The sequence below is a fragment of the Sturnus vulgaris genome, chromosome 8 (assembly GCF_052056855.1).
Source record: "Sturnus vulgaris isolate bStuVul1 chromosome 8, bStuVul1.hap1, whole genome shotgun sequence".
Lineage (NCBI taxonomy): Eukaryota > Metazoa > Chordata > Aves > Passeriformes > Sturnidae > Sturnus > Sturnus vulgaris.
This window is the reverse complement of record NC_142250.1, coordinates 28,918,292-28,944,225: the sequence shown is the minus strand read 5'-3', so window position 1 is coordinate 28,944,225 and position 25,934 is coordinate 28,918,292. Positions and strand designations below refer to the sequence as shown.

Here is a 25,934-nt window from a genome sequence, read left to right as displayed (position 1 = left end):
GTGGTGTAAGTCAGGGTGACAGAACACCTCTGCTTACTTGAAATCTTTGTTTTACCTCTGTAAAGAAGCAGTGAGAACCTTTTGGCTTGATGTCAGACTTGAGGTCACGTCTCTGTATCTGACTGCTGCAAAAGCACCTGATGGATCTCTTGGTCAGCCAATAGATGAATTCAATAAAGCATAAATGAGGCTCACCCAACAAAATATTACTCTGCCTCTTGTCAGGGTTGTTCATGTGTTTAATGTACTCATATTGGAGTGATTTCTCTTCAGTACTGCTGGGGAAAAACAACTTTTCAGGTCAGCAGAGGCTTGGCAGCAAGTACAGTATTTAAATTATTATGCTCCAGCCCTGAGAGGACGATGGCTTTACACACAAAGCAGCCAAGGAGAGGCAGGAGGATCCATTTCCCTGCCCTGCCACACAATTCCTCTTGTTCCTTGCTTGGGAAAGTCGTGCAGCTCTCCACACTTTGAGTCATTACATGACTGGAGTACAGCAGCTCACAGAGACTTGCACAAGTATCAAATAGAGGCCCCATTACCAAGAACCAGTGTTAAAAGGAACTCCTGAAATGAGCCATGAGAAAGGCTTAGGGTTTCTTCTCCTGGGCTTGTACCATTAGGCTGGTAACCTGACACTTAATGGTAGAAGTATAGATTTATTTTACTTTAAGGTTATACCAACTGTTTCACTCCACGAGGAAAACTCCATTAGAACGGTTGGTGTTAGTGAAGATCACAGAAAGATGAGAGGTAGGTTTGGTTTTTAATTAACTTTTAACTAACTAATTAGTTAACAATTATTTTCTTTTAAAATTGTTATCTATACTCCTCTTTGGTTGCAACTGGACATTTCAGTGTTTTACCTTAATGCTTTCCTTGTTGCAGTCCCCAAGCAGCAAAAAGGAGCAGAATGCATGGTTGAGAGAGAACTGCTGTTCCTTGGAACCATTTGTAATTTCAAGAACTTAAGCTAGCTTTGAAAATCCAGGCTTATGGTGCAAGTTAGTAGTTCTGATGTTTGAATAAGTACAAAAGGCTTTGCAAATGTACAGAGCAACAGAAAGGTTAGAAAACATGAAGGGGGGGAAAGAGGAGCAACAGAAAAATCACAGGAAAAGTAATTTATTCAATTTTGTTATCTAAAATTATTTTCTTTCTAATATTTTAAACAAAGTGAGTATTTCTTCCAGACTTTCCACCCTGACCCATTCTGTAATTTGCAGTGGAGGAAAGTAAAAGAGAACCACACGACTTTTACAAAGAGTCAGACTGCTCCCCAGTAATTCCCATGCCATGTTACCAGCTTCCACAAATTCATGCTTTTCTATGGATCTGGGTCACACTTTTTCACACCGGTGGAATTATTGGCCCAGTAATCACAGTATTCTCTCTTCTGCTGAGTCCACTTTTGGTTTTTAAAGTTGGTAATAGATTATGGATTGAGCTCAATATTTACTTGTCAGTATTAATAATTTCCTTTGTTACAACCTCATAGTCCAGAAACAATCCCATTGCCAGAATCAAGCATTGCATTGAAGAAATTGTCCTTCAGTTCCTCTTGGGAGAAGCTATGGGGCTGTGTTCTCACACATTTCTCTTTACAGCTGTAAGGGACATGAAAAGCCAGGTTTGATAAAGAGCTTCATTGTATACTCCAAAGCAGTTCATCTTGGTAGCTGAAAATGCCAGGACATTGTATAAATCATTTTATGGTACCAGTTGCTTTATCCTTCAAAGGGTATTCACGTCAAATTCTGTCTTGGCTTGTGTCTAGCACTGCAGAAAACACTTCTCCCCAGGTGATCAGAAAACAGGTCAGGTCAATGGCAATGCCACCCATGCAGCAAAATAACATTAATTCATTATAGCACATGCAGACATGAGCCTGTGCAGTGAGAGGTGCTGCCTCAGGGAAAGCTCTGCAAGAACAGAAGGTTTGTGGTTCAGCAGTCAGAGTAGGACAGGAGTGGAAGTTTGGGTTAGACAGCAAGTGGATGGTATTTCTCTGTATGCTCCTCTCCTGCCTCTGCTCTGCTCTGGACACTGGCACCCTGCACTCTGTCTCAGGGGCCACAGCCAGCCCATGAGACTTCTCTAGGAGCTCAAGTCCTTATACAGCAAACTAGAAACTGTTTGCTGCAAATTTGCTCTTATTACTACCAGTAATATAAAAATAATAACTGGCAATTATCATTACCAGCTATCATAAGGTTAAGGCAATATTATATTAATAAGGCAACAAAATTGGGAAAACATTTTGGAAGAGTCCTTCCTCTGGCATTCAACCTGCACTCATTAACAGTTGCCTCTCTGTAATTGCTCTAAAATCTTTTGAGAAACATTCTCTGAATTTTGTTATGTTAGGCAGATTCCCTCCTTACTAAAATGTGCCCTTATTTGTGATCATTCAGGAGAAAATTTAAATTCTGAGTCAGAAATTGAATCATAGGAAAATATTTTTCTCATTCATTGCATGTGATCATCATGTTCATCAGCTTCATATTGTCACATAAAAAGTCATCATGTCTCATCTGTCTTTGTTTACTCATTTTTGCTAGGCTTATAAAATATTATATTTTTAGTCCATAATTTCAGGTGCCTACACACTCTGGCAAAAGTTCCTAAAATTCTCATGATTCCCAAGTTGTGTTTGAATCTCTCAATACAGCAGGTAACTGTAAAACCAAACATCATGATGCCCTGTGCAAGAATATGTAAAATCCTTTGCCTTCCCTACACTTCAATTCTTAGCATGGAAATTAGCACCAGGAAATCCCTTTTCTTTCTGTGGTAGGGAAGATAGCTCACTTCAAAAAAGCTCCATAGCATATTCTGTGATCTGTCAGATTCTTTTCATTACAACACTTCTCACTTAAGAAAAATATTTTGTTTGTTCATTTCAAGTGGCAAAGCAGATCATGTCCAGTGGCTGTGGAAAACAGTCATGATGGACTAGGACAGTGTGTGAGGACTGTGTTCTGTCTTTCAAAACAAATGTTCTCTCTCCATTCCTGTCCTACTCCTCAGCCAGCCCATTCACCACTCTGCTATCAATGGTTGCTCAAGCCAGAGACTCTCATTTACTGTAGCAAATGAGCCAATAAATCTAACATGTCATAATCCCAAAGTCAAGCAAAAATCATGCAGCTGAATTTTCCACCAGAGCACATCTGCATAGCCAGGGTAAACCCTCTGTTCGGTTTTAATTAGGATCAACTTAGGACATGACCAGCTTATTCTAGCTTGTGCTATCAAATTTGTATCATGGAATTTCCATGCATTTAATTCATGCATGTTGATAGTTTAGAAGAGTGGGTCATAAAGCATGTTTAAACTGGGATCTCTTTATAATTAAACCTTCTTTTCTTCTATTTATGAATATCAAATGGAAGACTGTGTGTCTCCTGTTTTGATTTATCCTGCTCTTGGAGACAAATCTAAGGATCATTTCCAGGCCTGGGACAATCGACTCTTCAGCCTGTACCAGATTTAAGTTAACTGAGGGGGAAAGGGGAAAGAGGAGAGTATCTGTCTTGACAATTAACTTTCTTGCTTTGGGTAAGCTGGAAAAAATATATTTTCTTTAGATGAGGGCATATCTAACCACCATACACTTGGCCAATATATTGTCGCAGTGATTCGGAAATAGTGTCCCAAGACATTCATCACCCTCTGCTTGCATCTCTGCCTGAGGGCAAGAGAAGCACAGCACCAGACATCACAGCTGGACAAAGCTGCCTATTTATAATCAAACTTTCTGCGAATTTATAATCAAACTCTAATTGATACAGTCAAGAGATTCTTGGACTGAATATGATAAAGATTGTAATACTTACTCAGGACAGGGGGGAATAATTTTCTTCAAAGACTTCCTCCTCTCTTGAAGGTTGCAGAATCATGATCCTGTCCTTCTTACTATGATTCAGATACGGAAAGTTTTTTCCACCCTTCAGCTACATTGTCAGCATATCCAAATAAGCTGGCGGTTTCTTTCCAAGACTTTGTTATAGCTGTTTGTTGCCTTCATGTTGCTACTATATGCAATCAAGCTGCATTGAGAATGAAAGGTATTTTTAAAGATGGAGAACCTAAAAATCCATTGAAAGTCTCTACTAATCTCCTCCACACTTGTGCTACAGCTGTGCAATAATTTTCTGGACTCATGCTTGGGGAAGCATTTTGTGTAATAATTTCCTGGACAATGCTTGTGGAAGCATTTTTTGGCCATATTATGCAGTCCAGTAGTTACAAGTCTTGAGTTGTCATTTACTTGTAAATGACAGGTTTTTTCCCAGGCCTAAGTGATTCTATTAATAGCATTACACTTTTGATGTTTCTGAAGTAAGGCTGCCTGCCACAGCATCTGTACCTTCGATGAAAAGAAAAAAAACATGGTATGCTTTTCCTTCTTTTTTCACTGTTTTAACTCCATTGATTTTTTTTTCCTAATTCCCTGAAGGGAGAATTGTGTAGAGGAGGAATGAGAAGATGAGAACTGTAGAAGGTCCAGCACCTCACCAGAGTCACTCCAGTCAGCATCCTGCAGATGAGTTTGGTAGCAGAAACCCAGGGCAGAAATGATATCCACAGGGATGCCTTTCCTCTCTTAAACTGTTTCAGCTTCTGATGGAGACTTTGAGATGCTGTTTTGGAAGATGCATTTGCCTGGTTGGCTGTAGTTAGACTGTTCTTTTTCTGAGACTGCCCTTTTGAGGCAGTCTCTCCATCATGGTGCTGGTGGCTTGCTTTTTCCATAAACTCTCACTCATTAGCGTTGGATTCAGCTTCTTTTTCAGACCATTTAGAAATGCATTGACAAGCACAGATGCAGCACTGCTCCCCTGATGGCCTCTCCATGAGAAAGCAGTCCATTTATTCCTTCATTTGGTTTCTTATCTTTTGACAGTTAATTCAAGAGCAGACAGCTTAGTTACTTTAGAAGTCCTTGGAGATGTCTCATCAAAAAGTTTTGTTAACTGAACTACACTATTTTACCTGGCTCACAGTTACAGCTGTACTCATTGACCCCTCTGTGAAATTTGATTTCCCTCAGAAAAACCTGTTTTAATCCTTTCTCATGAACCTAATTTACCCATGTCTCTACAATTCTATTATTTTGTAAAACTTCATGCAATTTTCCAGCCACAAACTGTGAATACCCATTTATAGCTCTCCTAGGAAAAAATAACAGTTCTGGACTTTTTTTTTTTTTTTTAGTGTCTTAAAAAATTTATTTTTACCATATTTTGTTTTTTTAAACAAATTGTCTGAGAAAATAACAAAGGTAGAAATTATACGTTTGATAATTTTTTTTAATATCAAAATATCTAATTCTGTAATTGGAAAGAAGTGCCACACTTGCTAGGCTTGGAGAATGGACATAGGGTAAGATTTTTAAAATTAAGTGTACTGATATCTTCTAGTACAACTAACAGTGAGAACTCCACCTCTCCAGCATTCAGTTTCATCAATATTTACTGAGGGGAAAGTCAAACAGCTAAGAGAAGGGAAGTAAGGAAGAGAAGGAAACATCAGCTCTTTGGGTTTTTCTCCTTCAGAGCTTCACTCCTAGCATATCTTCTGTCCCTATATAGGAAATTTCCACAGCTTTAGAGAATGAGGGTGGCTACTAGAAGCAGGAAAAACATACTGGGTGGTAGAAAGTGAAACAGGATGCTATGATGTCCTTGAAATGTCAAATATTCCAGACTTTGGAAGCTGTTCAGAAACCATCTCTAATGGGAAAGCGAATAGAAACTTGATTCTTTTTTCTTAATTCTGTGCTCTGAGCAAGTGGACAAGGGGACCAAGAGGAGTCCCAACCCACCCTAACACAGGCAGTGCACAGTGCCAGGTGAGAGATCTCAGAGCCCTGAGCCTTGCACACACTGATGGTCTGCAGGGACACTCTTCTCTGGGCATGGAGTGGGTCCAAGGCAAACCCTTCATTTTCATTATTTGTCTTGTAAACTATAAAAGAGCAAAACGGGTTTAGGTGAGGGCAATTTGAATTTCAGCCTGAGTATCTCATTTTGACTACTCCCTGAAGCTAAAATGCAAGCTCTGCTGTGCTATCCCTGTTCAACTCTCAGCCTTACCAATATTTATTTTTCTCCAACCTGTGCAAATAATTGATGATACATCCATGTATTCCTTCAAGACTACCTCAGTGCCCTTCAATCTCTTCATTCAAGAATGCCACAAATGGCTCTTCTTCATTTACTGTCTTTTTGCTGCTTTTAACCATCAAGGACTCTCTGGTCTCTTCTTCCCTCTTACTCACTGTTGTAATTAAATTTTTCTAGTCTATCAATTAGGCCACATTCAAGGGATTGTTGGTTTGCTGCACAAACACCAACTGCTTCTTCCTTGTGTCCTTTATAAAACCTATGAAAGCCACTCAGAACAGACACAGCAAACCCTGAAAACCCCATAAATCATAAAGTAGGAAGCCTGGAATAGTCAATAATAGTTGGAGCTTAAAAATATTCATTGAATTATTCATTATAATGATGGAGTCAGGGGAATGTGGGTGGCAAAAGACAAACAGTTGAGAATAAAGTCAGAGACTGATTTAACAGGGTGTGAATGAGTTAATGAGTGACAGATTTGACCTCCTTTCCTTAGCAGTCATGCTGCCAGATAACAGCTCTCTATAATCTACCTAACTCTGGTCTGTGCTCTGTTCATTCCTGTCTCCATACTCCCTGCAGTTCATGCAGGATGCAGGCCTTGGTCATCCAGGCACACAAAAACAGGTTTGGAGCTATCAGGAAAACATTTCTTGCGATTGAAAAAGCTGTAGTTTGAAATTTCTTTGTGCAAACATATGTTGTTTAGGTTGTGTCATGGTGGCTAAAATCCCCCTAAACTCTATTCTGAAAGCTTAATTTTTGATGAGCTGAAAGTACAAGAGAGAAACACAAAGACTTGCAAGAGGTTTTCATCTACAATTGTAATAATGAGAATGGTCCAAGAGTCATCATGTCTAATGGGCTCTGGGGCAAGCCTTCAGATGTTCACTGTGGTTACACTGTTCCTTTTCTCAGAGCTCAAATTGTTAAGATTCTGAATCGTGCAGATCATCATCTAGGACTCCATTCAGTCTTGAGGGACTTGGACCTTCAGAGACCTTAAATACAGGCAGCACAGCTCCCAAAAGATTGTTCTTTTTGTGTGGCATTCTCTTAAATCTGCAAGGATTTTTTTTCCTTAGAGGAGGCAACAGTGATAAAATCAATATTAATTTTGCATTGCTCAACTCCATTCTCAGGAGAAATGTCCCAGTGCATTCCAGCGTGAAGCCAGTTTCATTTTATCATGTTTTAATATCTGTCAGAAAGTTGTAAAAAAAAAAAACTTCTACATTTCTTTTCTAGTTAGGAAAAGAGAGTTAGTAACTCACAGCAACTTAATAGAGGCTATTCCATCTAGCATACCAAATGAAGTAAGATAAGGCATTCTAACCATCTGAATATTATCCCAGCTTTACTGCTTTCTGACGGAAGGTGCTTAAACAATTCCTAAAAATAGTGCCACGGGAGCATTTCTGGATCTGTGTATAGAAATTTCAAACACTTGCACCCTGATCCTACAATAAGATGAGATCTGCTTTGCCCCTCTTCTTCCACTGAGCTCTGCAAAAAGACACTTGGCCGCATGGGCCAGACAGCAGCACTGCTCTCAAGCCATTTAATCAGGGCTTTGGTTTGAGAGCCTTCCCCTCCTCCCCAGCACTGCTCAGTGCAAAGAGCATCTGCCCTGATTCTCTCTGCTGGCCACTGACAAACACACCCTGGAGCAGTGCAGCATCTGCTCCACACTTCTTCACTGACTGTCTCCCTGGGAAACAGGGCTGACTCAGCAGAAAACTTTATCATTAGCATTATTATGGCTGGGAGTTACCAAGTCTGGCAAAGCCCTAGTAAAATAACACACAGCTATGCTGCTTCTGTATATCTGGTATTAAATGGAAATGGGTTGGTTTACCCCTTTTAACTGAATGCCAACAATAGATACTGCAAACTCCTGCATTAACCATTTTCCCTTCTATAAACTGGCAACAGAACTTTGAGGGATGCTGGACAGGCCAGAGATGAATACAGTGCAACCTGGAAATAAAATGGGTTTTTCAAGGTGATTTTTCAAAGATCATTGGCTCCATTTCACTCCCACACCCAGCCATACCACAATGAAGTTACTGAAGACACTCAGGGCCAAGAAAGAGACATTATTTTATTTAAAGAACAAAGTATCAATAGCTCTCCTCCTACAACATTCTTCTCAGACTCAGGTACGGCTGCTAATAATAAACTCTGCAATGCAAGTATCAGGGTTTGAAAGAGAAATTACAAGAAAGGGAATGAAAGGAATGGATGGTTACTTGCTCCCCAAGTAATTTGCATTTGTTTTCAGTGCAGAGAACAGTCAGTAAAATCCAGTAAAGTCACCAAATACATTGTAACCCCTGTGTCTAGTTTCCATAGAGAATATTAAGGTTTAGCTTCGGGGCTTTTTCAGCTTCCTCGTGCTAGAGGTTTTCATCACTGTCTTCTCTTTTTGAGAAGGATTTTTTTGTTTTCTTTTTCTAGATGACCTTTAATTTCTAAGCTATTCCCTGAATAACAGTCATAATTATTGCAAAATCCTGGTTCCTCATTTGACAGTTAGTACAAAACAAAGCTGGACACGTGCAGATCAGCACATTGACCAGCACACTGAACACTGCTGAAACTTTAATCTCAGCAACTCTCAAAAGCTTTAGTTAATATACAGTTGCTATGTGACCACAGTTTTCAGGCTCCCTGCAGCAAATCCACAGCCTATAGACAAGGAAACACACATCTGTTAAGCAAAAGGCAGCCACCTACTTTCACACCTAAAACATGCCTGTAAATGTCCAATTTCTTTTAAAGGGATTTTAGGAGAGATGGAAACATGTATTTTAGGATAAAAATCTAGTTTGGCTAAAAGAGAATAAAGAACAAAATTTCCCTTGGGCAGGGTACTCTGTAATGTGCTGGCATCTTGCAGTTTGCATGGTTATGGTCCAATTCTGAATGCTTTGGGGAGAAAGATTGATCCTGGCTGCTCTAACCTCAGGGTAGGGAGGAAGGGAAGGAATTATTGACAGCAATGGGGGGAGAACAGAAACGCTCCAGTTCTTGCTGCTGGGCACCTTGAAGAGAGTGGGATGAGGAGGATTCTCTGTCCCTTGTGTTCTCCAGGAACAGTCTCCTGACATTCTCTAGATCACTGCAGATTTTCACATGTGAAAGTGGGGCAGCCTTTTTCACCTCCCTATCTGTCAAAGTCTGTTGTGGAAGCTGAAACAGAAAGCTTTTCCCTTTCAGCTGCACAGAGGAATCCCCAGGGAGTCTGCCACATCCTCCCCGCCTCAGCCCTGGGCTCTGTCCTGGCACTTTGTGGGGTCTTTCACAGTCCAAGGTCACTGCTATGGTGTCTTCTCCCTCGCAGCTAACCAGGTTCTTACTTAAAGTGATAATATTCATGGTTCTAATCCCCGAGGTTCCTAGCATCCAGAGCAATAGTCTCTGTGGGAAGTGTTGGATCTCAGAAATCTGGAGTTTTTGAGCTTTCTGTGCTTCCAGGCACAGACCCCCTGGAAAACACTGCTTTGGACCTGAAACCTTGGAGAAGGCTTGTAAATATGAATAATGAGTTAAAAATCACAGCTGTGTAGTAAGTTGGATGTGTGTGTTTTCACTGGGTGATGGGTTTTAAATTTAAGGTTTTTGTAGTATAGCAGTAAATATGAAACAAGATGGAGAACTTTGGGTGGTGTCTTTTTCTTTGTTCATCTTCTTCTTCCATCTTCTTCACGGAACTCAGGTAGTAGTCTTTGGTTGGTCAGTCAAATGTCACTCTAAAGGTCGTGGGAATCTATTATTAAGTCAAAAGGATAAATAATGTAGGTGTTAAACTTTTATTAGTTTGTCTAGCTTTAAAAAGCCTTGAAGCAGGCTCAGCTGTAGCCATTTTTCCTACTTCTAGAAGGAGATAGAAGTGCTGTTGTACTTTCTGTAATTTCTGATAAAATATAATAAACATCCAAGCCCAAACACGAAAATTGCCTCAATCGTGTTTCTATTAATCCTAGCTCTGACAAAAACCAAAAAAACCTGATGACAAGCTACTAATAAGTAGTACAAAGCCCAGCATACACCCCCACAGGAAGGGCTCTGACTGCAGTAGGGCACAACCCTACAGATTGCACCCCATGGATCTGTGCCTGTCTGTGCTGGGTGCCAGGAAAAGCACAGCAAAGAGCACCTACACTGCAGAGGTATTTGATCCAGGCAGGCAAAACACACTGAGCAAGAGAGAGGGAGGGGAAACCAGAATGTAAACACTGCCATTGTCTCCTCTCACTCTTACTCTTTTCTAGCTTGATCATCTCTCAGGATGTTGCATTATAAAAGCAAAATACCTGGAAGCTCAGCATGAAACACAGCTCCTTTCTGGTGTACGTGATTGCCAGCACAGCCCCAGAGCTTGCTGCTGAAATAGAAATTTTCTCTCATAGACCTTCTGGTCTGCTTTACACACTTTTTTTTTTTCCCCTAAAGAACCATACCCCAATTTTTTAGGTTTTAATTGTCCCCCACAAGAACACCACGGTTTTCTGCTTCAAACTTGTTGTTTCTGCACTCAGGTTTTTACCACTCTTAAATTTCAAATATGTTCCACTGACCACAGTGAAGAGAAGCATAGTGGACTTCTCTTTTGTTCATCTAGAGATGAACAAAAAACGACAAAAAAGGAATGCACCAGGGAGAACAACCTTGAATTGTCTGAATTCACCACAATACCAAAAAGTCATTTTTAGGAAAGTCTGTCATTCAAGGTCCAGCTGAGTTCATACACTGCAATTCACAGAACTACAGTCATTAAGGGAGAGAGTTTCTGCTCTGCTCCTGCTCTAGTGTGAGGTAGCACATTGCCATCCCTATGAGCTCCCAAGGGACACATTGCAGGCAACCACTCTGGGTGGTTTATTAGACTTCTGATCTGAAAGAAAATGACAGTGATAAATAATTTACAGCTATTGGGTGCTGAATTTTTTCATCACTGGAACAATTTCTCTGCTTGTAGCTTACACAGGATAAAATGCTGTTTCCCGTTCCTGTTGTAATTCTTACCAAGAGTTGACATCAAATTTGAAATATTTAAAATAGAAGCTCCATCTTGCAACCCCCTCCCCCAAATACTACATCAAGATTTGTCTTCTAACTTTTACAGTTTCTGTTTGACTTACATTTCAGTGTGTTCATTTGTAATGCATAAATCTCTCTATGTGATTAGTTTAGCTCCACCATGAGAAAAGCAATTTAGGAGTATACAGACAAATACAGAGAAAGAATTTTTAAAATATTTTTTCTCTATCAGAATACATACCTCTAAGATGTTGGGTGGTTTTGTTTTTTGTCTTTTTTTTTTTTTTTAATTATGGGATTGAGTCATGATTTTTTAAAACTCCAAATTCAAGAGGAAATTCAGGTTAGCTCTTCGAAAACACATGACAAGACTGAAAACAACTGCTCACTGAAGCTCACTCTGCTGCCAAAATGCTGTCTTATGATAAATGTATCGTCTTCTAAAACCATTAATCTGGCTTATATAAAAATACTCTGCAATACTTCTTTACAGGCTCAAAAACTAACTCCACTGTTTTTTTGCAGGGAGAGCATTTAGGAACCTACAAGGAAACCGTAAAATAGGGCAATCAAGCCCAAATTTCTTAAAGTTAGAAAAATGACTAAATTGTTCTTAAGAGTTGAAAGCTTTGGAGATAATGGAGGGAATGCAGTAAAAAATGCTCACAGGGCAAAAAGGTAAAGGACTAGAGAAAAAAGGCTTCTTTGACAGCCCATACTTACCTTCCCAGTCTCCTTGAGGGCTGTCACGTGTGTGGGGCTAAGAGACAGATTTTTATCTGTTCCTGACACGGAGCTGAGCAGAGGTGTGCACTGAACAGCTTGTCACTCCCTCTGACATCTCCCTGATTTTGTCAGCATGGGAATGCACACATTCCAGCACTTCTATTTGGCTTCCCCCATCCAAGCAGAAAGACTTGCTGCAACTTTCCTCCCTCGCATTTCCCCTCCGTGTGGAGCCAGCAGCAAGTTCCTGACACACATCCCCCTTCCCAAAGTAGACACCAGGCATCCCCAGTGATGTGAGCACACTGCTCCCATGTGCACTGTTACAATGCAAGGTGGTCTTACCCTGCAGCCTTTTCCTAAAAAAATCTCTTAACAAAATTCTAGCAAAGTTCCCATTTCCCTTCCATATCTTCAGGAAGAGCACATCCTTCTTTACTCTGAGGTTATTTATGGTGAAAGTAAAAAACTCCTGCTTTCCTCTGAGTTCCCTCAATAAGCTCCTTCTCATGGGACCCTGCAAGAAATTTTGCAGCCATAATGATTTCCTGGGGCACAGTAGGATCCTGGAAAATTCTTGCAGGTGCCTCTGTGGGATCCAGCATTGAGGTTTCTCAGTTTAATAAATTACTGCCTAACATTTGAGACATAATAACTATTCTACCTTTCCAAGGACTCTACAAGTAAGGAGTAAATCACAGTATTGAGGAAAGAGGGTTAAACTAATATATTTTACTTCATATTTGCTGCAGAAATTTCGTTCCTCAGAACTGCTAAAGACAGTAACTCACCAAACCACAGGCTCAGTCACGCATTTGAGTCTGAAGTGTGGTGGGATTTGATCTTCTCAGTCCCTATGAGGACGCTAAACAACACCCACTGAAAAACCCACCATCAACACCCTGGAACAGGTCCTGCATGGCATCTTGCCTCTCGTGTGGGGAAGCAATCCTTCCCATCTAACACACGGTTTAAGGCATATCTGAGGTAGAACTTACTGTTTCATAGAATCACAGAATTATTAAGGTTGGAAAAGACCTCTAAGATCATTGAGTCTAACACAGCACCACCATGTTACCATTAAGCCATGTCTCCAAGGGCCACATCCACACATTTTTCAAACACTTCCAGGAATAGTGATTCCACCACTGTACCTGTTCCTATGTTCAACAACTCTTTCACTGAGGAAATTTTTCTGAATATCCAACTGAAGTCTCCATTGCTGAAACTTGAGGTCATTTTCTCTTGTCCTGTTACTCATTACCTGAAAGAAGAGACCAAACACAGTCACTCACGCTGCATCTCAAGGCACATGACCATGAACCACACCTGCCAGGTAAAACACTGGTGTCTGCTCTTAATCAGACACTGTCCTGTACATCAGTGCCAACAGCGGATTGTTCATTTCATCCTCTGATTTCACCATCACTGATAGCAACAGATCTCAGAAAATTATGTGTGATTTAGACAAGCAGTCCTAGAACCTAGTACCTCTTCAGCCCTTTCAGCTAATGAGCCTTTTGGAATAGCTTAAGCTGTAATTAAGTGTTCAATGCTTTTGCATTTTTTATGATATGTTGATGCTGGTTTTTCATGTCCTCATCAATTTGCCAATGAAACATGGCACATGGAATTCATGTGTTTTGCTGGGAATAAATTGATTAGAAGGTATGCGAGGAAATTACAGATTAAAATGTTTCCCACTCAAAAAGCCTAAGAATTTAATGTAAAGAGACTCTATAATCTGTTGTTCTCGGAGGTACTGCTAATAAAACAGGTTTGATTTTATTTGTGCTGAAGCTAGTTAAAGGAGAAAAGTTTGATATTGTAGAATCTTGTGATTAAGGGACATTTCTGTATTTAAAAAGGAAACTTTACTCCTGTACATTCAGGCTGTTGGAGGAGGGCTTCAACAACAGAATAGCAACTTGGTCATTTCTTCAGGTACATAATCATCTGTCAGTACAGTGGTTCGGGTTTTTTTAAAGGGTTTTTCTTCTTTTTTTCTTTCTTTTTTAATTTCAACCTCCATCTGCTCTTCTTTAGAATGGCACACCTTCAATTTAAAGGCTTTAAGGCACTGAATAAAAACTGCCTTATTTGCAAAGTCCATGGAGAGGTGTTACGAGCATGGCAATAGCAGTCAAATCCACCCAGGTCTGCCCTGCCTGATGTTTCTATTAGCTCATTTTTGTTAGTCTTATCTAAAGGTTTATCTTTTCTTTCTAATCAAATTTCAAAGTCTAATTCTTGCTTCACAAACAATTGGTCAATGAGAACTTTTATTCTTTTCCCAATACAGTGATGTTTTTGGTGAAGAAATCTTACTTCATGGGGATTTTTCCCCATGAAGTATTATAATGTGACCCTGCATTTAATCAGCTGCCATTGATTCTCCTTAGATATTTCCCAGCAGTTCCATGTCAGACCCCAAAATGGCTCAAGGCTGGAACTAATATTCTCCCACTTGTTTGACAAAGAGCAGAGGCAAGCCATTGAATGAATATTCCAAAACAGTTGGCCTAACTGAGGAAGCAAAACAACCCATTCCTCATTCCCAGAAAGAAGTGTTTTTTCCCAGGAGGGTTTTCATTTTGGCTTTAAAAATATAACAAGACATTTTTGATTTTAGTTTTTCAGGACAAGGATATTCACTCCAACAAAAACAGATAAGGAACAGATAAGGAACTTTTCCTTAAGAAGTCAAGCAATCCCATGAAAATGTATGGCTTACTCAGCTCTTGGATAATGCCAACTGAAGCTCGTGGCACTGTAACTAAGAGCTCTGGGAAAAAGCAGGAACCATCTTGCCAGGAGTGTTGTAACTGCTAGGAAAGCTGCCATTTCTCCAGAGGAGGCTGCTGCACGTTTTCTGGTCATGGCAGTGCTTACAGTTCAGATCTGTCTATTTATGTTGCCCTGTGACTAATTGCATTATACACACCTTGTGAGGACCAGCCAGCAGCCCCACAGCCTGTCATCTCTTTAGTAAATCACACTAATCAGAAATGAAATACCCTTTTCTTTCTGTTTCTTTTCTTAAATGTTATTTTTTGAAGTAAGAACAAAATACCTAGAGAGAGAACTGTAGTAAAGAAGAAATGGTCTAGAGTAGAAAATGCCAGGTTTGTACATGCAGAAGAATCTCAATCTCCAAGGTCACACAATTTAGGTGATGTTCCAGTGCTGCCAAAAAGCTAATGGTTTTTGGATCAAAGTTCACATTCAAAGATGAGATTTGGGATGGCCATTCTGGGACTCTCCCCATTGCAATTGATTGACTCATTGAGCTTTTAGGCTCTCTACCTTTACAAAACACTCTAGTTTTGAAAAAGGTTCAGAAAGACAATGAGCAAAATGCAAAAGAGGAAAAAAGGTAGCTTCTCTATTTTTCTCAGGCTATTATTTACTTAGCTGTTTTCAGCACTGTCTCAGGGCTATGGGAATAAACAGGATTCTCTGTGTTGAGGACTCTTTTGGGCTTTGTCCTAGAAGCCTCTTCTTTTCTGAAAACAAGCCAGTGGACCTTTTTATGTTCAGCACTGCTTAGTAAGGATGATCCTCAATTCCAACCTTCTCTTTCTGTCCCTGGTGCCATGATCTTCCACCCTCTGGCAAGCAAAGTCTGGGCTATACCCTGCCCAGGTGTGATAGGAAGGCAGCAGACAAAGAGAGAAACACAACAAGGGACGTACAAACTCCAAGTTCACCATTTCACTCAAACAAAACTAGAGCAGGACACCTCCCAGAGCCACCAGCAGTAGAAGTGTCCAATTATTCCCACTGATTCAGAGTCTGATGCCTCTGACCCTGTTTTGCAAACAGTATGAATGCTCCAGTTAGGACATGAAAAAATATCTCAGAGTATTGGGAGAGGCTTCTGTGTTATTTCTCATAGTGAAAACCAGAAGCCAGCTTTGGTGTAAAAAAAAATTGGCCACTTTGTGCTTGTGAGCTGTCTCCCAGATGTCCTCACCCTTTTTTCCATGTCTGTGGTCTTTTTCCCCCATGGGTAAAAAGGACATTATTTCTTTGCATTAATGATTCATACCTGTAAGGGCTGAACTGGAAAATTTCCTAGATTATACACCTGCCTCCTCTAGGAGGACTAAATGTACCAGCAGTGGGTGGACTTACTCAGGCTCCTATTAAGCAACATCTGTGGGTGGTGTTTCAGTCCAGCTGTCAACACGTGACTTATTCTGCACTTAGATCAACTATGTCAATGGAAAGAATAGGCTTCAAGCCTGCTACTGAATGGAAGGATTATAACAATTACTGTCACTATTAACTATCTTGGAAATGCCAGTGGATAGGCTTAGAGCCCCACATGTAAGCTGAAGAAATAAGAGCTTGCTGCTCACAGGATGACTGGTCAAATGCTGCAAAGTGTTTTAGGGCAGTCATTCATGGCCAGAAAATGCCTACTGAGATATCAGCCACAATCACTTCCTGGGGTTTTTTGTAGATTTCCACCTCTAAAGGAGATCAGGAGCTGCAACTTGTCACACAAGGAACTAGGAAAGTTAATTTGTAGAGCTGGCAGGTGAACTCTCCCCTATAACAGGGTACAAAACATCTTTGCATTTTGTCATACTAACAGAATGCACAAATTGAAAGAGTCCAGGGTTAATTTGCCCCTAAAGAAACAGGTTGAGGGGATATAAGGCAGTACTCAATGCCCTGACAAAAGATAACAGGTTGGCAGCCCAGCCCTCTCAGTGCTCTGCTGGTTTCAGTCTGCTGCTGATTGGAGCACCCTGGGAGAGAAGGGACAGGCAGATGGAAACCTCTTACACCTTGTACTTGGGTTGCTCAAAGTGCAGCTGACAGTGCCATTGTACCAACTCAAACAAAACACACACTCCTCTCTAAAGGGAGATGAGAACTAACTGACTAAATGTGGTCAGTAACTGCTTAAAACTAAAATTTAGAAAGGTTTGCAATTATCAGGCAAAAAATAAATTAGTGACAGCAAACTCACCGGAGACTTAAAATTTTACTACATTTTAATAAATATATTTACTTCTAATTTATTATGAATCTAATTATAGCAGTAAATGTTATGTATATGCAACTATTTATCAATCTGTTAATCTTCCATTAACTTGGTTTTAGTTACTTCCTCTTTAATTAATAGATTTTTACTTTGTTTGCTGATGTCAGTAGTGTACTCCATGACCCAGGAGATCACTCCTTATCTCCATCCTCCAGTCTAGGTTTTCCTGCTCTGCTTTTCATAGACCTGACATTAAACTTATCTTCTTTCCCTCCTGTTCACCAACTCCTATCTACTGCACCCGGCAGCCAAGGGTTTCATACCACAAGCAGTGGGAGAGTTCCTCCTTCAGGCACAGGAATATGACAGGTGGAAGAGCAGAGGGGAGCAAGTGCGTGGGCTCAGGCAGAAGGGTGAGGGGCTTTCCACATTATCCAGAGCAGGGACAAGGTGGCTGCCAGTAGCTGGGATTGTCTGTGGGCTTGGGATCTCTGTCCTCTCATCCCTCCCAGCTCCAGCTGCATGGGAGGATGATCACCTTCCCTGTTGGATCACCAAAGAGCTCCCCTGGGGAGGCTCAGAACAGGACCAGAGGCAAAGGGCTCACACCAAGGACCACCAAGAGGCAGCACTGGGCCCTTTGGTGGGGTGTGATGGACAAGGAGGGGAGGGAAACAGGGAGGCAGTGCTCTAAGAATCTCATTTTCCCTGCGCACTGGGTGGTGATGACAGGCCATTAGCGTCAGGATTAGTGTGCAGGGAGTCAGGGTCAGATTCAGAACAGGAGCAGAAATGATCCTCAGAAGTGTACCCAGGACTGCTAATTCTCCTTCTCACATCTCTTACACATGGAATATATGAAGCCCAAAGTGAAACAACCCACCAAAAGCTCCTCTTACCTCCTTGCTCTCTTTTATCTCCTCTACTGAAGGTCCTGTGATTCCCATGTTGCTCAGGGTTGATGCCATGTTAATTGATTTCATTCTGCTCTGCTCACCAGCCAAAGTGTTTAACTGCTGCTTAGGGGGCAGATTCAGGTTTGGGGACATGTCTTTGTTATACTCACTTATTTTCTACTTTTCCAAAACAAAATACTGCATTTATCCATTAAATCTTTGCTCTGACCAGATGTTCCCTTCCCTTCCCAGACCTTTGTGGGCTCCCAGAGTGCAAGAGACACTAGAAATTTGGTAACAGGCTGCTCATAGTTTCTGCATTTCTGATGCTGTGTTGAGTCACCTCAGCAAACATAATGAACACAAAAGTGTCATCTCAAGAGCCTTGTATTAATCATTTTTGCTGTCAGGAATACCATTTTAATCCTTTCTACCCCTACAGAGATGCCAGACTTGGAAGTCCTTTACAGAAAGAGATAATATCACAGTTTGAACATCTTATTAAAGTTAAATGAAGGGTGATGAGTATAAACAACTCATTTTGTGAAAAGACCAGCATAAAAAGTTGACACGCTGAAAAAGGAATTGAAAAGATTAATTTGTCAGGATGCAAGTCTGGTGATCAGTCCTTGAGATGCAGCATGTTGTATTTAAGGATGCCTCAAAAAGTGATTTGGCCCTAGGAATAATAAATGTTACCCAAGTTGTACATGAAGGAGTGAAACTGTTTAAATTAACATCAAAACATTCTAAGAATCTCTATCTACTTGTTATTTTTTCTATCAATGCTCATACTTCTGCATTCAGTAGAGGGTATTGATATAGGGGCAACCATGAGAATCAATTTGAATAAATATTTTAAGTGAAGTTATTGAATTATAATAAAATCCTGAGTGGATACTCTTGGAAGCAGAATGTCTGAATTTCACTTTAGCTTATTTTTTTTGTAAAAAGTTAGGCTATTTTGTGGGGGTTTTTTTGAGGAGTTTGGATATTTGGTCGAGGGTTAATCAGAAAATGTCTAAAGGAAACTTTCTAGAGGAAATCCCTATTTCTCATTGCTATTTTTTTTTATTAACTTTATGATTTGGTCTCAGGTTATCTGTCAAAGTTCTGCAGTTTGTTCAGAACAAGTTCACAAACAGAGTTCATTATTAGTAATATACTTTTGCATAATTCATACATCTTTTTTAATTCACCCATTTCCAGACGGATGGTCAGCACCACCCTGCTCTGAACAAATTGTGCTATTCCATTGCAAGCACTCCTCTACTGCATTGATTCTAGGTTGATTTGGATTGAGAATTTCCTGATGGAAACTAAACATATAATAACACAGTCTTGCTATAGTCATTTTTCTGATAAAAATCACTCCTTCCAGAAGCAGCAAAGAAAACTAAGTACTGCAGCAAATGAACCATGCAGAATTATTTCTCCTCCACAGTGATGGCAGGAAACATTTAAAAAAGCCTTAAATTGTTTATTGTATGGGCATAATGGCACATGGGGCAATTATTCCAGTCTCAGATCTCCTTTGATTCTGTACTATTTATTATTATTTAAAGATTTGGGGAGCATCTCTTTCCGTAGTGGTTAGGTGCTTATTTGCTCATTAAAGTTAATAAATTACATTCACTTAGAAATAAATGCCTGCAATGCTTGCAATTATAGACACAGACATTTAATCAGATTGAATAGAAAAACACATCAAGCCAGTAATCAGGCTAGACCTTAAACTCAGCATCTTATCTACAGCCTTAAGTCTTGATAGACTCAAATGTTGTGAGAGAACTTGAGAGCACAGAACTGCAGTTCACTGGCTGCTGTGCCCAGCATTTCATGCTGGCTGGGATAGCAAGCTGAGAGCTGAACCAACAGAACAGTGTTATACCTTAAATAACAAGTATGGGCCCAGTCTAAAAGACCTTTTTCTTACATTGCAACTTGGCAGGGACCCCCACTGGGTCTCATGTGGTTTTGCACAGGAAACCAAATATCCTCTGAAGGTCTTTGCAGTTTACAGGCTTTGCTTTACATAAATGCATCAAACCATAGAACACCCTTAACTTCTGCTGTCTGCAGCCCTAAAGGCCTTGGCAGAGATGTTGAGGCCCTTCTGAGAATCTGAACCAATGTTCTCACCCACCAAAAATATGGATTTAACAGAAATGGGATGCCAGATCAAGCACGGAAGCCCTGAGGCAGGTAAAGGGCCCTTTGAGAACATTGTAAAGCATAAGCTAAAATCAAAGTCTTCCTCCTTGGAAATCCAATTGAGCAGTCCCAGAACCAACCCAGAAGGCCATACAGCAGACAAGTGATGGATTTGGCCTCAGGCCACACAACCACTCTTGCATGACAGGCTGTGCTGAGATGTTATCTCCTCCTCTCATTTTGAGAAGGAAAGCTCTTAAAAATTCATTAAGCTATAAAGTGAGTAGAAGAGACAAGCTAGTGATCAGGAAATTCACCTGGGAGAGAAAAATCCTGGGTAGCACATCGTGCTTTAAGGTCCTTGGAAGGAAAAGTGTTTAAGAAAAAGCCTTAGACAACTATATCTAAGGCTATGCAGGGTCTTCAGGTCTATGAAAGATTTATTAATGCAAGAGCTGTCAAAACATCACGATGAAAATGAACGCTAACTAAATAATTCAACACGTATATTTTCCTGCTAATTAAAGATTATAATCAAAAGTGGTAATGATTTTTGCAATCATGAGTTAAGTGTGTGGAAGGAAAAAGAACTCTCAAAGGGTTTTTATTAGAATCAGTTCTAGAGTGTTGAAATAAGGTTGAAAGAAACAGAACATAAACAAGTGTTAATTAATCAGGCATGCTGATAGCTCAGTATCTGCATTTTCATAAAATTCTGGGCAGCTCTGTCATTCCCTGTGCAAAAACTCTTTCATGCACCATGTGGCCTCAGTAATTTTGTCTTACTTTATGAGTTTCCAAAGCTGGGAAAGGATCTGATCATAAATCAAGATATTCAAGGCTAGTAATTCTTTTTAACAGCAATCCAGTTTAAAATTAAAATGAATAAAATATTTCTTTGATTTTCTGAAGTGATATCTAGCTACCAAAGAACAGAACTCCTCTTTTGATTCAATTAGACATACCATCACCCTACAAAATACCTTTGTAAGAGAAGGGTAAGGTCAGAGGAAGCCTGAAAAGAAAAGGTATGTCTGTCCTTATCTTTGGCAGAGTTTGTATGGGGTAACTGTGTCCAGTAGCCATGAGGAAAACAATAGGGCTGTTAATAATTGAAGTGATTCAGCCTTGAATTCTTCCTAAGATGTAACCTGGCAATAGGACAAAGAAGTATCTGTAGGTACCAGTGTAATCCATGATGAAATCCTGTGTGCTCCACAGAAGGAGGTAGAACATTCTCTCTCCTTTGAATCTATAAGTAAGGTTCTTGTGAAAGGCAGCACTGCAATTCAGCTCACTTAAGAATGTGTCAAATGGATCCTGATGCACTTTATGTGTTATGATTCTTAATGATTTTAGGCTTTAAAAAATGAGTGAAATGTATTTTACTTATCTGTATCTATATGCTTCATGCAAGGTAAATATTTCTGTGCAGGAGAGAGAGATAGCATCAGTTCACATTTGTAGGGGCAAATCAGAAGTCCCCTGAGGAATCCGAACTCCTCTGTAGTTCCTTAGTCCACCCACGTCCCCATCTGTCCTGGGGTCCTGCCTGGCAATGCACACAACTCCTTTATGTGGAGACTGACTCTGAAGGACAACCACACTCTGCACATGACCGAGTTTTCCAAAACTCTTGTACCTACAGCTGGGGGGAATTGTATGTGTCCAGAGAAGGTACCCAAGTTGTCCTCGGAACATAAACCCAAACAGTGCCTTCACCCACCTATGCTTGCAAACATCTCCTGGCATCTCCAGACCCAAGGCCATAAGTCCCTATATAGAAGGGAAGTGCCACACAGAGAAAAACAAAAAAGAAAGCTAGATAACTTGCTTTGTTTTACTATTCTCTATACTATTTTTCCTACTGTTTACAAATAGAGATTTAGAAGAGTACTTAAGGTTAGTTTGTATGTGATTAAAAGATTACGAAGAACTTGTATACAACAAGATATTTTCCTTTTCTGTTTATGTAAAGTCCTAATGAAAGTAAATTCAAAAATTCATCTTGTCAGAAAGAATATGGGAAAAAAACAACAGATATTTTCTCTGGCTTTTTGCTTGGTTTGCGTTTGATTAAGAAAAGAAAAATTGTTTTCCACAAAGGAAATGATAATTTACTCTTATGCAAAAGTATTTCCCTCTAAGTCATTCAAGATGAACTGCAATTGAAATGCTAAATAAAGGGGAAGAAGGAATAATTAAAATGGGCAGAATGCAAAAATGTTGAGCTATAGGAAGAATATTTTACTATATGCTTTAAGCTTACTTAACAATTAGTACTTTAGATCCAGAACTTATCAAATAGCAAGTTTTTCTTGTTAAAAAGCAGCAAAGTAGCATGCATTATGTAAAAGTAAGATATTTTTCAGGTGTTTCAATATCTCAATGTCTAAAAGTTAAAAATGGACCTGGTCCGAATGCATTAGAGATTGACTTCCCTATTTCAAGAAGATGGTGTACTCATCTCTACCCATGTGAAATGAATACAAATCACTGCTGAGAAAACAAATTTTCAAAATGCATTAGGAGAAAAGCTGGTCTGGAAGGGAATCTCAAGATGTCACTTGGTCATTAAAGCGAGATCAACTGTACTTGAATTATGCCTTACTGATATTTGTCCTACTTTAAAATGTTCTCAATAAAGTTTCAGTGATGGAATTAATCAATAATAATGGCAGAAGGATGAGGAAAGTTTACTAATTTTCATTATGGCTTAATTGTTTTGAAACATTAATAATTTTATTGCCTATAATCTTGATGGAAAGATGCACCCAGGGAATTTCTAGAAGATATTAATTGTGTTTCCATCGCACTGTTGCACTGATTTGCAGAGGTGAAACAGTCTCTCAGTTACAATGATGAAAACCTGATTTATTTCCTGATTAGTCCTGATTCCTCTCACTGTGATATTAAAGTCACAGTGCAGTGCTTGGCAGGCCATTCCTTCTCAAGGCACAATCTCTCTTGCATCAGCCTCGAGTCAAAGGAGCAGGAAAGGACCCTGCCAACCCACAAAGTCATAGAGTCATAGAACCTGCAACAGGAACACTCCACAAATGCTATAAAGGAGAGTAAAGCAATTCCTCCCTGCAAAGCCTGTGTGTCTGTGTCCCTTGGACACACTGGCAGTCCTATCCACACTGACTGGGCTGCAGAATCAATGCCTCAACAAAAAAAAGATTTTTAAGGCATTTTGTGAGCGCAGAAGCAATGCCTAACCCCTCACTCATTCCACAGGAAAAGGCAGCAAATATTTTCCTTCGTGGGATTCATTTGGGGTGTTCAAGGTGTGACCTTTCTGGGGTCAGATTATTTTATTTTAACTAAGGATCAGTATTTGCAGGTTAAAAGAGATTTACTGTCACCTAGCAAATCTCAGCATGGAGGCCGATTGCACTGATGCAGTTGGTAGTTAGGGTGTGCTCAAACCAACTACAGAGATGTAGTTACACAATGCCATTTAATAGTCTTTAAAAATACTACCGTGGTGTGGGGGGGAGCACTGATGCACAGATGTTGTTCTGCTGCTATTCACTTTCCCATAGGCAAATTTATTTAAAGGGATATTTTTTGTATTTTTAGTGATTGGTTAGGGTTTTTTTCCCTGGGAAATAGCTTTCAGGAAGTTGCAAATTGCCCGGTTCCTTGACTGAATAGTAAACATTTTCCCACTTCAATTCAGAGAACAATTTTCTGCCTGCTCTGCTGCTGCCATTGGAGCACTGTCCTAGCCATGGCTGGGACTTACTCTCTTCCTGACACCAGCAGTATTTTTTGCTTTCTCAAAATAAAGGTGCTGATCAAATTCCACTGTCCAAGACTTTCCTCTTTTCACTCTCAGTGCATTCTCCCAGCATCCCACAGATCTTTAACTCAAAAGAATTCACCTCCTTCAGGGAAGAGGGATTATTTTTTTACACTGTTTTACCAGGTGAATGTTGAGAGCAGGTCTTTGAGAATGACATAGGAGGTCAGGTGAGAGAGGCTGGGAATCCTGCATCTTGCAACAGGAGAGTACAATTTCTGGAGATGAGTGAGTTAAGGAAAATCCCAACACTTCCTAGATTTTTCTGCATGTTCTAATATAAGTCTCTCTCCTCCTTCTCAGCTGTGGTGGGACCTTCAGAAAGGAGGTCTCATTCCCCCATCTGGAACTGGGTCACTGTAGTGATGCATAGAAAGACACAGATAGCTGGCTTTCATGACCTGGAAACAGTTTATCTGAAATGTTTATACTCTAATGAATAATGTTTTACTTAAAACAGTTGTCCAGTCTTTTAATTACCTCTTTCATTACTTCCTAGGGAACTAGCTGCAAGCCAAATCACTTTCATTGAATTTAAATTGCTTGGATCTGAGAGGCTTTTTCTTCTGGGCTTTTCAGAGGTCTGGTACTGGCTGTGGAAGTTATCTGGTGAGAACAAATTGGGTGTTTGTCCCAGGAAACATACCTTCAGGTTACTGTGGCTCTTTTACACTGCATCATTAGATGAAGGCAGCAGAATCAAATGTAGAATTCAACTTGACACTCGTGTGTAAGCAAGGTCTTCAGTACTGAGTCTGTCCATTGTAAATGGACATTTTCTTTTGTTTTTATGAAATCTCCTGTACCTTCATTCTCTCCTCAACTACAATCTCCACTCCAATTGTTGATCTCAAATCTCATCAGTGTGCACGACTGCTCTTCCTGAATGGCAAGTGATTAACGGTTTATGGATGCTGAGTTCGAATTCAGTGACTGCTAAAAGTAGAGAGAGATCTTCTGTCTAAAGACAGAACTTTGGAGGCCACTTCAGTCTCATGTTGATGAAGTGATGGAATCTGGAAAAATAAAATAAAATTTTTTTAAAGGCAAAGAGACTTCGCTATTTACCTGCACAACTAGTGAAAAGATGCCTGAAGCAAAGGACTTGTACTCCTGTGATGTGACTGCAGAGGAGGAGCAGCAGGGTCAGAGGAGGCAGCAGGAGGTATCAACTCCTCCTCCTCATAAAAGAAGGCAAAGCTTAAGTTCTCAGGAACAGTGAAAATATTCTTGATGATCTTATAAGAAAAGTGGAAGAATAAATAAGTAAAAGTGCTGGTGTCTTGAAAGGTTCTCAGGCAGCAGCCCCCGCTGCTTAACCTCATGCTATGCCATTAACATGGAAAGCTTGCAACACATCCTGTGGTACTCCACTGGCAGAAGGAACCTCCCAGCAGCCAGGCTTGTGCGGCCAAGGATCAGCTCTGAGATTCTGGGGAGCTGACAAAAGTCCCCAGCCCAGCAGGAGTCCCTTTCTGAAGGAAGGGAGAGCAGCAGGGAGTGCAGGCTGCAGCAGGGCTGCCATCAGGAAGCACATTCCATCAGGGGCTGGCATGTGATGTCTGTAAGTGAGCTGGGATGCTGGCAATGGGTGTTTCTGTATCTCACAGCCAGCAAAGTAAGAGGGGTTTGGAGTAGATCTGAACCTCCTTGCATGAAGCACACAGTGATTTAGGCAATTCTGTTAATTTTTTTGAGGTATCCCACTCACAAGCAAAATTTGTGCCTTAAATTCAGTTTATCTCTCAGCCACATGCAGTTCTTGCAGATTTCAGGACTGCAACTCTGAGTGCTGGTGAAAAAAGCTTGGCTTACAGAACAATAACACCATCACCATTCAGTGGTAAATCATTACAAGAGGCTGACATGACCCTTCACTGGGTCATGGCTCTGAAATAAGGCATTAAATGTTTCTCACTGTTCACTTGAATTAGCAAAAGAAAGGGAGAAGTTAATAGCTGAAATCATTCTTAGTTATATAGACCCAGCTCCACAATTATGTAGGCATTTGGCTCTGATGAAATCTCTGTGCTGTAGGTGTGATGGACCAATATGTAGAGTTAAGCTATCATGTCTGACATGAATTCTTATGCCTCTCCACGAGCAAACAGAAAGCTATTCTAGGGAAATAAAAAGTCCCCCTGTGGACTATAATGATAACAAAGAAA

At 40.2% G+C, this 25,934-nt stretch overlaps 2 long non-coding RNA genes across 2 annotated transcripts in view; both read right to left on the bottom strand.

Annotated features, from left to right (window-relative positions):
• LOC148223044 (uncharacterized) overlaps positions 1-25,934 on the bottom strand; it is a 99,187-nt gene that overhangs the window by 40,649 nt on the left and 32,604 nt on the right. Inside the window, exon 4 of the long non-coding RNA XR_015805190.1 lies at positions 13,064-13,173. This is a non-coding gene — a long non-coding RNA (uncharacterized LOC148223044). The remainder of the gene's footprint in view (positions 1-13,063; positions 13,174-25,934) is intronic.
• On the bottom strand, positions 8,224-12,019 carry LOC148223045 (uncharacterized). Its single transcript, XR_015805189.1, has 3 exons — positions 11,907-12,019; positions 10,457-10,527; positions 8,224-9,909 (listed from the first exon to the last, which is right to left on the bottom strand). It is a non-coding gene; the product is annotated as an uncharacterized LOC148223045 (long non-coding RNA).